This window comes from Mobula birostris, chromosome 8, assembly GCF_030028105.1.
Source record: "Mobula birostris isolate sMobBir1 chromosome 8, sMobBir1.hap1, whole genome shotgun sequence".
NCBI classification, from domain to species: Eukaryota; Metazoa; Chordata; class Chondrichthyes; order Myliobatiformes; family Myliobatidae; genus Mobula; species Mobula birostris.
Window position 1 is genome coordinate 20435313 of NC_092377.1, and position 16076 is coordinate 20451388.

Here is a 16076-nt window from a genome sequence, read left to right on the forward strand (position 1 = left end):
ATATCATGAGAACCAAATGAGGACCATGAGGACCACGTTGGAGGAGGTGCTGGCAAACTCTGGTTCACTTGGAAGGACTGTTAAGGTCTCCAGATGAGGGTGAGAGAAGGGATGGACGGATAGAGGTTACACCTCCTATGACTGCTGAGGGAAGTGCCAAGGAATGAGAAGAGGGGAGTGGTCTAGGAAGTCATGGAGACTGGTCCATAGATTGTGGTGGGTGGGGAAGGATGTGACCTGTGGAAGATCATTTAGGGATAGTGGAAATGGTGAAGGATGAAATATTGGATGTGGAGGATGGTGGGGTGAAAGGTGAGGACCCTGAGATCCCTACCTCTATTGTTTATGAAGAGGCAGACAGACAGGTAATGGAAGAATTGCATGAGAGAGTTGTTCAACAACGGAGAATGAATTGAAATAAAATCATAAAATGCTGGAGTTGGTCAGCAAGCCTGGCAACACTGGTGGGGAAAGAAACAGCCGAGGATCAAGGATCAACTTTATTCACCACATGCATTTATATATACTTGGAAATTGCTGTGGTGTGTTGGCATGGCATGCAACAATAAACAACGACGTTCAACAATTATACTGAATAAAGAATTCAATAAAAATAAAGTTAGATGTACGAATATGGGATAGAATGTGCATAAATACATAAATAGCAGCATGCAGGTACAGTGTAAATGACATTATATAAAGTAGTTTAAACTGCTTTAAAATATTCATCAGTGTGGTGACTAGGGTAATGATAGAGGGGAGGAGTGAGCTAACTAGAATGGTTGATCAGATTAACTGCCTGGGGGAAGAAACTTTTAAGATGTGTGAAGTTTTTCTTTTAATAGCCCTACAGCACTTTCGAGAAGCGAGCTTTTAGAAGAGGCAGTTTGCTGGGTGGGTAATGCTGCAACGATTATTTTGGCCTGCCTTTTTGACCTGGACACAAACAAGTCCTGCAGTAATGGTAGACTGCAGCCAATGACCTTTTCTGCTGACCTGAGAGTTCGTTGCAGTTTCTGTATCTTGTGAGAGGACGTTGCTCCAGACCAGAGATTAATGGCTGATGTGAGGATGCTCACACCATTGACCTGATGACATTGTCATTGACTCGATTTCACCCATTACTGATGCTGGAAGACTCATTGAGAATTTCTAGCATCTTCATTTGCAGGTTTTGGACTTGCTGCTTTCATATTACTGAGAAAGAACTCATTGTTTCATTATGACTTTTCTTCATCTTAATTTAGATTAACTGAGGGAATGTTCCATTTAAACAAAACATTTCTGAGCCTGGAGTGACTCAGGTACTCAATGACCTTGTATTCCTGAAAATGATATCCTGCTTTGGCAAGCAGTGAATGGATTCTCTTTGTTAGCGGTGCTTCCTTCTCTGATCCATTTGCCCACAGTTGTGAAATGTGCTCAGCACATGATGTCCCCTACGCACAGCACCATTAATGCAGGCCCAGCAACTAGCTTGTGCTCCGTCACCTCTCCCCCAAGACTCTTCCACACCTCAACCAAAGGTAACTGGCCATCACCAGAGCAGTCATACGTCCAATTCCAATGCAGATTCAAAATCTATGCAGTGATGGGAGGGGCAGGGCAGGAAGATGTTACTGGAGGATGGAGATGTGGGAGACTGCAGATGCTGGCATCTCGACCAACAAATAATCCGTCGGTCTATAATCAGTGGGTCAAGCAGCATCTGAGGCAGGAAAGGGATTGTCAATGTTTTGGGCTGAAATTCTGCATCAGGACCAAGTGTGGAGAGGGGAGAAAGCCAATATAAAGAGGAGAGGGAAGTGGTGAGACAGGGGACAGAGGTGATTGTGGATTCTGAGGTTGGCGAAGGGTGATAAGCAGTTTAAACCAGGTAAGGGAGAGGGAGGGGGGAGTTGAAAGACAGAGGATGGTGGAGGAATGGGTAGAGTGAAGGTGAAGACAGCTAAGATGGCAATAAACAGCAACAGTGAAACTCCCAGTCCTGGAACCTGAAGGAAGGAAGGTAATAATGGAACCATTAGGGGAGAAGTGAAGGGCAGATGGAAACTAAACCAGATGGGAGAGTGGGGTAGCCGGGTGAGTAGAGGGTCCTTGGAACCTGGACAGAGGGGGCTTTAGGTAAGGAGACAGAATAGCAGGACTGGAGAAAGCTCAGATGGCAATGGAGAGGGAGAAGAAGCAGCAGGAAGGGGAGACACTGAGGGATTTAGGGAAGGGACAGATGTGTTTGTGCCCCAGGCCCCTAAACTAAATGTTGAGTCTGCTGGTTTTGCTTCAAATCTATCATATTATATCTTGTGATAGCACTTCATAGACCAGGATGTTCCTTAAGACAACCTCTGACCATTGTTCAGGTTGAAGTAAGAAACTTGCCCAACTACTGTCCTTCAGAAATTGATTTACAGATGAAAGGTGTCTTAATCCGATCAAGCAGAGCATCAATTTTAAGGGGCTTTGTGGATTGCACCTCAAAAAATGCTTTCCCTTGAACACCGCGAATCCCACCAGCATACAATGCTCCAGAAAGTAATTACATATCTGACAGCCAGCTCTTGTTCTCTTTGCAAGGGTAGGTGAGCTTAGCTGCAGGCAATGTTTTCAGTCTGTACCATCAACTTGACGTGCAACAGGTTCGGTTTTAATGTATTATCTGACCTCAGAGCCTTAAAGAGCAAGATCTTGAAAAGAAGTCTTATTATATGATGCCTTTCAAACCAATGAGATATTTCTGGTGTATGGTCATGGTTGTAATCTAGAAGACACGAGAGTCACAGTCAGCTCCCACACAATCAATGACTAAGAATAATCCTGATTGATGTATAAACACCTCTCAACTTCACTCACCACATCTCTGACTCCACAACCTATGTACTCATTTCCAACGGTTCTACAACTCACACTCCCAGTATTATTTATACAAATATATTTTTGTACATTTTTTCTTCTTTTGAACATTGGTTATTTGTCAATCTTTATTTATGTATAGCTTTTGATAAATACTATTACATTTTTAAATGTTCTTGTGAATGCTTGTAAGAAAATGAATACAGTACATGCTTTGATAGTAAATTTACTTTGACTTTGAGTATCGTACAGGACTCCAGGGAGACCAAATCATCCCTTGTTCTGTTGAAAATGAACTGAGTCATCTTTTACCACCGAAAGTCAGAGCATTAACTTCAATCTCATCTGAAGGACAGCAAAGCACACTTTTACAGCTACAATGAAGACTCAAAGACGGCCCCTCTGACAGTGCAAGATCACTTCAGCACTGCAAACTTCTTTTATGCTGAGATGCCTGAACCCAGACTTGAACCCAGAGACTTCTGACCCAGAGACACAGATACCATCGGCGGAGCCAAAGCTGATACTGTAAACAAAAGATTATTTATTTAACACTGACCTATAAATCTTTAACAAGCTGAAAACAATTACTAATTTTTTACTTTGATACTCCTGAACTGGTACTTTCTGAGTGATCATAAGGAAACGCCAATAGTTCAGAAAATAAACACTTACCAGGTGTAAGGAACTGTTTCATATCCACTCTACTGCCTCACGCAGAAACATATTCCGAACTCACTCAGTAATATTGATATGCAGAAAGCAATAGACCTTAAACTCCTTATGGTTGTTGCTAAGCTGCTGCATCATGTGATGTCATGATCTAGGCATGTAAGCAGAATGAGTAAAAGAAGACTTCATTTATGTCTGAAATAGTTTGAAGGAGAAAGACACGGGCTGGCTCAGGCGTACTGACATCCCATGAGAAAAAGAGACACTCAGAGAAGGGGCATGGGCGGAGGGAGGGGGGAGTGGAAGAGAAAATAGTGTGTCTTCCTGACAACTAACATTCCTCGCACAGCAGTGTTGGCTTTCCCAAAGAACAAAGAGTTTCTTAGTCGATTTGTAAATGATTAATCTTTCTGCTACATGCAAATAACAGTCAGAAGCCAGAGTTATTTATAAACTTACACGCTCAAGCAATATCAGACGCGCCTGTGGTCTGAACAGGTTTAATTCCCACATCGTCCCATGGCTGATCATCAATCTACATCCTCCCTCCCCCCTACACCAACACACACACACACACTCACTCACTCACTCACGCGCGCATACGCACACACAAATTCACTGCCTAAAGCCACTCTAAAAAATAATGCACACATAAATAAAAACATGAAGTTGTCCCTTTAATGAGAGGTATATTATGCAAAGGCCAATTAAAGAACTCCTATTACAGTGGGGGAGCTTGTTACGTTAATTATAACCAGTGCTGCATTTATTCAACTTCACAATTTTAGAACACATGAAGCAATCGGCTGCAAATAGTAAATGTTTAACGGCAATTCGTGTCTTGTTTTTAACATCACCAGATTAAATGTCATTACATTTCACTATCAAACCCTCTGCACACAGGCATGCTCACACGCAAACACACTCACCAGTATATATGCATGCACACTTACACACACACACACACACACCCACACCATCCTACACAAGTTCGTAGACACGTTCTTTTTCTCCTCTTAAACTGCCCCCTTGGGTTTAAGAATGATATGCTTCAACTCCAGTCCCCGTGGCTTCCGAGGTGATTGATGAGGAACCATAGATTCTACCAGAGATGCTACACAAGGTGCCTGACAGGCGGTAGTTGTTGAGATGACATACTCCTGTTGTTTACATAGCGCTTCTATTTTCTTTGAATAGATAGACTCAAGCATATTCAATTTGTTGGAGCACACACAAACACATAAACATACACTCGTATGCCGGCTCTCACACACACACACATTCTGAACAACATACAGATATGCATACGAATCCATAAATATTCGGCAGATGTTAAGCCGTGAGCAACACACACAAAATGCTGAAAGATTTCAGCAAGTCAGTCCGCTTCTATGGAGGGGAATAAGCAGTCGATATTTCAGGCTGAGACAGTTCAGCAGGGCTCATGTTCAATTCAGCTCAATACAGATGGAGTCACAGAGTCAGTGAGCATCAGACCTCATAGAAGTTCAGAGCTTTATTGTCATTGCTGAGGACAACGACCTGGCAGTGCTATTCCATTCAGTACAACACAGCGTACTGGCAATTAAATTATGAAAAGCAAAATGATTAAATTTAAAATAATGTCTATTTAAAATGACATTTAAGTTTTCAGAAGTTCCTGTTGATTATATGGTAGAACATAAGAATGTAAGAAATAGGAGCAGGAATCGGCCATCTGGCCTGTCGAGCCTGCTCTGCCATTCAATAAGATCATGGCTGATCTGACCATGGACTCATCTCCACCTACCTGCCTTTTCCCCATAACCTTTAATTCCCCCACTATGCAAAAACCTATCCAACCTTGTCTTAAATATATTTACTGTGGTAGACTCCACTGCTTTTGCCTGATTTGGAGAGCTTGGAGCCGGTGGGACTACGTGCAGAGTGCAGGGCCGTGAGGGAAGAATGGGTGCGCAGAGGGAAAAGTCTAAATGGTTGAAGTCCCACTGCCAGTTAGAGAGGAAAAGATCCAGAGCGGCAGAGGGCCACATTGGGGTGCCCAACAAGAGGAGGCGGATTGAACAGAGGAGAGTGGGGAATGGGGAATCCTTGCCGAAGAAATGCGCTCGGAGACGGAGGAACTCAGTATCATGGCTGAGCGCAGAGATAATGGTAAGGCCCCTGTTGAGAACAAAAACTTCCACTTCAGAAAGGGGTTTGGTGAAGACACGGCAAGGTTGGGAGTTGGGATGGTAGAGATTTGGAGGGGCCAGAGGACAGAGGAGGGTTATGATGTTCAGTGGAGTGGGAAGAAGGTGGGGGTTCAGAGAAGTAAACACATCCCTGACAGAAGAAAGTTCATGCAAGCACTACACACATACAATGTCATATACACATACTGTAACTTACCAATAAGCACATGCACATTAAATATTTACACATAAGCATAAACACAGAAACATACCCACCTGCACAGAAATCTGCACAAAACTTCAGATAGACATTAACAGATGGACACACACACGCACCCACTCAAATTCACAGAGAAACACAGACACACATACACACAAATTCACACGGAAACACGCACACACTCAAATTCACAGGGAAACACACACACACACACACACTCAAATTCACAGGGAAACACACACACACTCAAATTCACAGAGAAACACAGACACACATACACACAAATTCACACGGAAACATGCACACACTCAAATTCACAGGGAAACACACACACATACACACGCTCAAATTCACAGAGGAACACACACACACACACATGCACACACTCAAATTCACAGGGAACACAGACACACACACACACACACACACACACACACACACATGCACACACTCAAACTCACAGGGAAACACACACACACTCAATCCCATACACATACTGTAATTACTTGTCAAATAGGCATTTTACCTTTATTGACACTAAGAACTAAGATCACATGTACAGGTAAATAAGTATCCCCTCAGCTAGTTACTAAATAAGCGATTTCCTGGCATGGGAAAATACAATATTGTATTACATTTTGTTCACATTTTATCATTTTTACATAATAGATTATTTCCTCTGTTTCTGGGGCTTTGTTGGGATATTGCTTTCCCTGGTACTGCCACAGACAGTTGAGCTGGTTCTCAGTCTCTTTCAAGGCAGATCACATGGTCGCTGGCAGGATTTCTTGCTCAGTCAATTGTGCCACCTTAGACTAAGAACCATGGGAGGAGATGTCAATGGACAGAAGGCTTTGGCAGCTGTGCCTCCTTAGACTAATAGCAATCTGAGGAGATGACGATGGGCAGAAGGCTTTGGCAGTTGTTTACAATAGTAAAACTGCATTCCAGTTAGAGGATTCATTCATTCCTGACACTCCTGCTTCCTAGAAACACAGAACTGTGGAAGTCCCCTTACCATTGAAACTTGGCGTCATTGTTTTGTTGGCTATCAGATTATGTTTTCTCTTCAATAGAAAGTTAACCCTTCAGCACCAGGCCCTGCGGACCCAGTGCCATTAGTCTCGACATAATACACACACATGTATTAACCCTCTGCACAATTGAAGTGATATTTTTCCAAGCTGCCCTCTTGTCTTTGATGTGATATTGCCTTCTATGAATAGCGTAGCAGTTAAGGGAATCGCTTTACACCAGTGATCACCAATCGGGATTTGACTCCTGTCGCTGCCCGTAAGGAATTTGTACATCTTCCCTGGGACTGTGTGGGTTTTCTCCAGTTGCTCTGGTATCCCTCCACATTTGAAAGACGCATGTTAATAAGTTGTGGGCCAGCTTACCTGGTGCCAGAAGCCTGGCAAAACCCATGGACTGCACGCTCTGCCCCAGCACAGTCCTCGAACTGTGTTGGTCACCAGCGCATTTCATTGCATATTTATTAGATTATGAGGACACGCAGTCTCTTTTATTGTCATTTAGTAATGCATGCATTAAGAAATGATACAATGCTTCTCCAGAACGATATCACAGAAACACAAGACAAACCAACTGAAAATCTGACAAAAACCACATAATTATAACATATAGTTACAACAGTGCAAAGCGATACCGTAATTTGATAAAGAACAGACCATGAGCATGGTAAAAAAAAAGTCTCAAAGTCTCTCGAAAGTCCCATCATCTCATGCAGACGGTGGAAGGAAGAAAAAAACTCTTCCTGCCATGAACCTCCAGCGCCGCAAACTTGCCGATGCAGCACCCTGGAAGCACCCAACCGCAGGCGATTCTTGAGTCTGTCCAAAAATTTTGAGCCTCCAACCAGCCCTCCAACACTGAGCACTGAGCACCATCTCTGCCGAGCGCTTCGACCCCGGCTCCGCCAACAGGCAATAGGCAAAGCCGAGGATTTGGGGCCTTCCCCCCCAGAGATTCTCAATCGCACAGTAGCAGCGGCAGCGAAGCAGGCATTTCAGAAGTTTCTCCAGATGTTCCTCCGTGCTTCTCACGTCTGTTTCCATCAAATCAGGATTGTGCATGGTACTTACTTACAAATACAATATCATTTCGGAGCGGCCGCACATGCTGTGTCGCGCCGCCATCTTCTCTTCCCCTCTAGATGCTTTGATATACACATAAAAAAAAAGCGAATCTTTAAAGATCTTTATCTTTACCATAATCACACCAGCTGGCCATTGTTCAGCCATGATCCCAGTCATTTACTGCATTCACTTAGCGAAATGGTGGAAGAAGCTGGAGGGGACAATGGCCCACTCCTTTTGCTGTATTCCTATCACATCTGGGCACAGATAAACCAGAATCATTTTTGAGCATTAGTAAATGGATCAGTTACGAGAGAAACTGAGGCAGAAATAGGCATCTGGTCCTTCAAGTTCCATTGACCAATCCCCTAAGCCTCAGATTCTCTTAGTGTCCACAAATCTGTTCATCTCAACCATGTAAACCTCAAAAGACTTAATACCAAGTGAATACTAAACGCCTCCATGAAAAGCATCCCGTAACGATGATTCCTGATTTTGCTGCTTAATACACGAGCTGAAGAATGAGTTTTTATCTACTATGTTTGGAATCCTCAGCAAAGGGACCACAGGTTAGGTTGCACAGACTGAAACCATGGATATTTCTGTAAGCATACCATAAGCATGTCGCACCAGTTAAATTTCCCGCCTGCTTCCAGTAAGGAGTTTGTACGTTCTCCCCGTGACTGCACGGGTTTCCTCTGGGTGCTCCGGTTTCCTTCCACAGTCCAAAGATGTTCTGGCTGGTAGGTTAATTGGTAAATCATCTCGTGATTGGGCAAGGGTTAAATCCAGGGATCGCTGGGCAGTGCAGCTGAGAGGCCGGAAGGGGCAATGCTGTATCTCAGTAAAATAACAACAAAATAAATGTAGGCAGCAATAGTTAAAGACAGCCTGGTGCTTTTGAAGAAGATGCTCATCATGCTTGCAGCAGAATTTGTCAGTTACAGTGATGGTGGAATCTACAGATTAGCCACACCATGACCTCTTCGATCTCTTTGCAGAAAAATGCATTTTTTAAAATTCTAATTGTGCTTTCACTTGAAAACACTGTGTTTAATTTATGTTTTTCTTCTGAATGCTGCTTATATGATATTATATGCCTGTGATGCTGGGCAATAGGTTTTTCAATACATTTGTGCATACGTGAACTTGGGTTTATGACAATAAACTCAACGTTGGCTTTGAATTGCTCACCACAGGAGTGAACGCTGTGGCATGCGGTCTGCACAGGAGTCCTAAGGAAGTGGAGAGGAATAAGATAAGTTCCATCCAGTGGGCACCAGGGTATTGAAATGTGGGCAGCTAAGTGGATGGCAAACTTTGAGAAGTTGCAATTACTTATAGCTGCAGATTACTTACAACAAGTGAAGGGTTGACTTCTATTAAACAGCCCAAACTCAGTAAACATCTGGATTAGCTTCTGTGTAAGCTCTTGTTGGTGACCAGTGGCTACACCTTTTAATGCTCTTTCTCAAAGAAATCTTGTGAGACTTAACAATGCTCCCTGTGTTGCGAAACATTTTCAGCATTTGCTACAATCTTACCTATAAGGCAGGAGGAACCCATTCGTTCCATGGCTTGCAAAAACTTGCTAAGAACATAATACGATTTGATTGCACAGAGAGTGCGAGGTCACATGTGTAAATCAGTGGCTTATGGTTAGTTTGCAAGAATACTATTTGAGGCAACTTGCATTTTCCTAACCCAACCCGTTATGCAATGCACACTTGCCTGAAAGTTAGTAAACAGCTTAGATCTGACCTTGAATGATTTGAAATAAGCCCAGCTGCAGCTTTGAAACATAATTCCCTATGCAGAAAGGGCATTAGCAGCACATAGTTACAGATATCAGCCTAAGTGATGAAGCAAGCATGGCAGGGCCTCTACTCCTCAGGTGTCTGCGAACATTCAGTATGTTGGTGAGATAGTATTGGGGGACAAAGGAAAAGCAGACGAATTTAATAAGTACTTTGCTTTAGTCTTTACTGTGGAAGCCATTAGCTGTATGCCAGCGGTCTGTGAGTGTCAGGGAGCAGGAGTGAGTGACATTGCTATTACAAAGGAAAAAGTGCTAGGCAAACTCAAAGTTCTTAGGGTGGATAAGTCACCTGGACCAGATGGACTGCATCCCAGAGTCCGGAAAGAGGTTGCTGAAGAGATAAAGGATTGGTCATGATCTTTCAAGAATCACTTGATTCTAGCATGGTACCAGAGGATTGGAACATTACAAATAGCACTCCACTCTGTAAGAAGGGAGGATGATAAAAGAGAGGAAATTATAGGCCAGTTAGCTTAACCTCAGTGGTTGGGAAAGTATTGTAGTCCATTATTAAGGACAACGTTTCGGAGCACTTGGAGACCAATGCTAAGATAAATCAGAGTCAGCATGGTTTCTGTAAAGGAAAATCTTGCCTGACAAATCTGTTGGAATTCTTTGAAGAAGAGTGGACAAAGAAGAGGCAGTGGATGTCATTTACTAAGATTTTCTGAAGACATTTGATAAGGTGCATCACATGAGGCTGCTTAACAAGATAAAATCCTATGGCAATACAGGAAAGATACTGACATGGATAGAGGAATGGCTGACAGGCAGGAGGCAGTGACTGGGGGAATAAAGGGGGCCTTTTCTGGTTGGCTACCAGTGTCTAATGGTGTTCCTCAGGGGTCAGGATTGGGACTGCTACTTTTCACATTGCTTGTCAATGATAGTTGAATTGATGGCTTTGTGGCAAAGTTTGCAGTTGAAACTAAGATAGGTGGAGGGGTTGGTAGTGCTGAGGAAGCACTGCGATTGCAGCAGGACTCAGACAAATAGGAATAAATGGGCAAAAAAGTGGCAGATGAAACACAGTGTTGGGAAATGTATGATAATGCATTTTGGTAAAAGGAACAACAGTGTGGACTACTACCTAAATGGGGAGAAAATTCAAACATTAGAGGAGCAAAGGGAATTAAGGGTCCTCGTGCGAGACTCCCAGAAGGTTAATTTACAGTTTGAGTAGGTAGTAAAGAAGGCAAATGCAATGTTGACATTTATTTCAAGAGGAGTAGAATCTAAAAACAAGAAGATAATGCTGAAGCTTTATAAGACACTAGTCAGGCCGCACTTGGAGTATTGTCAACAGTTTTGGGCCCTATATCTGAAAAGGATGTATTGTCATTGGAGAGAATCTAGACGAGGTTCGCGAGAATAAGTCCAGGACTGAAGGGGTTAACATATGAGGAGCGTCTGGCAGCTTTGGGCCTGTACTCACCTGAATTTAGAAGAATGCGTGGGGATCTCATTGAAACCTACCGAATGTTGAAAGGACTAGATAAGGTGGATGTATGGAAGATGTTCTCTCTGGTGGGGGTATCCAGAACAAAGAGGCACAGCCTCAAAATTGACAGGTGATCTTTCAGAACAGAAGCAAGGAGGAATTTTTTTAGCCAAAATGTGGTGAATCTGTGGAACGCTCTGCCATAGACTACAGTTGAGGCCAATTCTGTGGGTATATTTAAAGCAGAAGTTGATAGATTCCCGTTTGGTCAGGGCATCAAGGTGAGAGGGCAGGTGTACGGGTTTGAATGGGATCCGGGGTCAGCAATGATGAAATATTGAAGTGGAATTGATGGGCTGAAGGGCTTAATTCTGCTGTTATGTCTTATGGTCTTACGGAAGAAAGTACAGGAGACTCAGGACTCACATCATCAAGTGCAGGAGCAGTTATTATCTCTCTCTTCTCACTGCTGCCATCAGAAAGAAGATACAGGAGCCTCAGGACTCACCCCACCAGGTTCAGGAACTGTTACTACCCTTCAACCATCAGGCTCTTGAACCAGAGGGGATAACTTCACTCAACTTCACTTGCCCTATCATTGAAATGTTCCCACAACCTATGGACTCACCCTCAAGGACTCTTCGTCTCATGTACTTGGTAGTTATACCCTGCTTATTTATTCGTTTGTTTGTTTATTTGTTCTTTATCTTTCTCCCTTTTTTATTTGCACAGTTTGTTGTCTTTTGCACGCTGGTTGTCCGTCCTGTTGGTGCAGTCTTTCATTAATTCTACTATGGAAATTGAATTTATTGAGTATTCCCGCAAGAAAACAAATCTCAGGGTTGCATATGGTGACATATATGTACTTTGATAATAAGTTTACTTTGAACTTTGAACTGATCAGGATACATTACTGATGAGCAATTACAAGGATAGAAACTGGCAAATGTTGACTAGCAAGTGATAGACTGTAACATGAAGCTTTCATCTACACGACTTCCCCAAAGGAAGTCTTTCAATGACTCATTTAACTTGAAGGGTAATTTTACCTCTCCCATTTTTGATCTAACTGAATTTCATACATATCTTCTTCCAACTTCTCTAAATTTCAGACTTATTTGTGTTGGTCAGCTGCCTTCATCCTAGTTTTCTAAGCATTATCCAGACTCCTTGGCATGAATTTTAAATACCATTCAATATTCACGATTCTGGATTCAGGATTTTTTAATATTGTTTCCAGTACACAAGTATAAAAGAGAACAAAATAATTGTTACTCTGTATCTGATGCAACCCAAAATACATATGAGATAGAGACCATGGATCTGTTTTTGAGTCAGGTGGTCCTGGCCTAGATGCTGCATAGCCTCCTCCCTGATGGCAGTGGGACCAACAGTCCATGAGCAGGCTGGGTGGGATCCTTCATGATGTTACTGGCCCTTTTCCAGCACCTTTCTGTAGGTATGTCCTTGATAGCAGGTAGGTTGGTGCTGGTGATGCATTGGATAGTTTTGACTGCCTGTTATAGAGCGTTCCCATATTGTTGGAGATTCTAATGATAATAAATTCCTTCAGCGGAACTGTCTCAACTCAAGTCAAGCAAATGCATACTCTAATCTCCTGATGAAAGCGTACCAGAATCCAACCAAACTTTGTCGGCATTACACTGCTTTATGATATGACAAGGACCTCAATGGAACCCACCTCCATGTGGACTTGGAACTTCAGGATGATCTGAAAGACAATCATTACGAAAGATGGGACTTGCTTTGATGTGGTGTTTGTAACCCTGGGTAATCCCAAAGTACAATACAAATGCTCTATTGCAGAGTAATCACAGTAGCGAATATGGGAACATAGAAGGAAATCCCAGAATGATGCATTAAGAAAATTTCTTTTCAGTTCTGTCTTGAGTGGCTTATTTTGAGATGATGATACCTGTTCCACTTTAATTAGTTGGTGGAAACACTTAGAAGCCACTAATGAATTTTGTACGTCAGATTTTTTTAAGCGTGTCGTACCAGACATTCAGCCACTCTTGTCTGGCACGTGGTGTCAGGATTAACCGGGTCACATTAAGAACATTCCTGACTTGACCCTTGTATTTTTTACAAGGCCGAGTGGCTAGCTCGACACTCGACCCAGCACGGATGGAAGGCGTGCTCGGGGGTGGCCCGACCTGGATTCAAACTTGGGAACCTTCGGTCCAGAGTCCGGCGCTGATCTCACTGCGCCACCAGGGAGATCACCGCACAGTCTTCCGAACTGAAGAGGTTAAAGGCCCATGTAAGCTTAAGCTCTCATATGGAAAACACACTGTCTTAGAAATCAATCTGATGAACTTTTGCTGCACTCCCTCTCTCACAAGTACAGATACCAAATTGTACATTATAAACCTTACACTTCATCCCAGTGAATGACTATTTGCCAGTTTAGACGGCACAAAGTCTCAGTACAAAAATGGCAATAAGCTCCTACACAACATGATTTGCTGTTGAAATTCTCACTCGTGACTTTGCTGGATTCACTGAGATTCTGTAAACTAAAATCTTCCACATCTCTCCTTGCTGTACCCTTATCTGAACTGATCCCATCCTCCAACTCCTGAAGCTGGCTCTAGCCTGACAACAGGGACTTTGAAATTCTCATTTCTGTTGACAAGTCATTACATGTCTCTGTAATCTCCATTATCTCTCGGCTTCTCTTCCTCTGCCCTTTCGCTCATTCCCGATTTACATCAATCTACCAATGATGGTCAGACTTTAACAACAAGATGCTAAATCCTGGAGTTCCCTTCCTGAACTTCTCCACCTCTTCCTGCCCTGGACACTCGCTGAAACTCCACCCCAATGACCTTATGAGGTTATCTGTGCCCTGATGGGCCGCACTCTCATTACTCGCACGAGTCCCATTCCAAAGATTTGAGCATAAACACCCATGGACTGAAGCATCTGGGAAATGCTGCACCATTACATATCACGCCCTTTGGGTAAGCTGTTAAACACTATGTTGAAGGTCAGAAAAACTAACTTCAGGATAGAAATTAATCTGTTTAATTGATGGCATTTAATAAAATATTAGAAGAGTATAAAATACCTTTGTTCACTACAAGGAAAAAGTAGGGCTTCAGTGATATAAAATGCAAACACTCTCTTGAGCACACTGCAAGTTGCAACCAGCTGCCTTACAAAAAAATACACACACAGCACCTGGGAAAGGTCAGTCTGTCTGAGAATTTGTTGCTTCATCATCGATCAATAAAAGAGTAATTTCTCTTTAAATATCAGTGAACGATAAGTCTGCTGGCCTTGCAGCAGCTGGCTTGGTAACTTGCCCACTCTGAGGAGAGTACTGGTCGGAGACGTCCACAGAGCCAAGGCGTACAGCTGTGCCACGGTCAAACACAGTCACAGCCAAGCGCCAACTGCTCAGTGATGCTCGGGCATATTTCTCCTCCTCTTTCTCTCCTGCTATTGAGTCGAAAGTTACTAATAACCACAAAGGTATGTAGGAATTATCTAGCATTTAAAATGGAACCTAACAGAGGATTCAACGCCGTTTTGCATGAGGAGGTGAACTATGGTCCATTCGACTGGGTCATAGTGTCATAGAGCACCATGCACAGGATGTAAAACATTTCAAGCCAGCAAATACAGAGTAGTGCCACTAATTAAAAGGAAGAGACTGAGAAAATGGAAATCACAGACCAATTAGCCTTTCATGAATGGTGGGGAAAATCCTGCGATCAGTTATTAAGGAAGTGGTAAAGAGGAACAATAGAGTCAACATGGATGTATGAAAGGGAAAATATGCTTCACTAAATTGGTTGAGTTTTATTTTAGTAACTAGTAGAATAAATAAAAGAGAAGCAGTGGATGAGGTGTGCTTCAATTTTAATAACCTCTTGTATGACACCTTACTGAACTAAAGTAGACCACATTGGATTAAGGATAATATACTGATAGGGACTGAGATCGGGGTAATGCACAGATGGGAACATAGAGACATAAAGACCTAGAAGACTACAGTCCTAGGCTCTGTCTGCCAGAGAAAGCAGGATCTCCCAGTGGCCACACATTTTAATTCCACATCCCATTCCCATTCTGACATGTCTATCCACGGCCTCCTCTACTGTAAAGATGAAGCCACACTCAGGTTGGAGGAACAACACCTTATATTCCGTCTGGGTAGCCTCCAACCTGATGGCATGAACATTGACTTCTCTAACTTCCGCTAATGCCCCACCTCCCCCTCGTGCCCCATCCGTTATTTATTTATATACACACATTCTTTCTCTCTCTCTCCTTTTTCTCCCTCTGTCCCTCTCACTATACTCCTTGCCCATCCTCTGGGTTTTTCCCCCCTCCCCATTTTCCTTCTCCCTAGGCCTCCTGTCCCATGATCCTCTCATATCCCTTTTGCCAATCACCTGTCCAGCTCTTGGCTCCATCCCTCCCCCTCCTGTCTTCTCCTATCATTTTGGATCTCCCTCTCCCCCTCCAACTTTCAAATCTCTTACTAGCTCTTCCTTCAGTTAGTACTGACGAAGGGTCTCAGCCCAAAACGTCGACTGTACCTCTTCCTAGAGATGCTGCCTGGCCTGCTGCGTTCACCAGCAACTTTGATGTGTGTTGCACAGAAATAGCCCTTGTGTCTCATCTAGTGTTCTAGTCCATGCCAATCTATTTACGTGCCTTGTCCCATTCACCTGCACCAAGAGCATAGCCCTCCATACCCTTCCCATCTGTGTACCTGTCCAAATTTCTCCTAAATGTTGGAATTGGATCTGCGTCCACCACTTCC

General features: G+C 43.1%; 1 protein-coding gene across 1 annotated transcript in view; it reads right to left on the reverse strand.

The window, feature by feature from the left end:
• The window catches only part of rasgrp3 (RAS guanyl releasing protein 3 (calcium and DAG-regulated)), a 161122-nt gene that overhangs the window by 112790 nt on the left and 32256 nt on the right, over positions 1 to 16076 (reverse strand). The gene's annotated exons all lie outside the window — the stretch shown is intronic.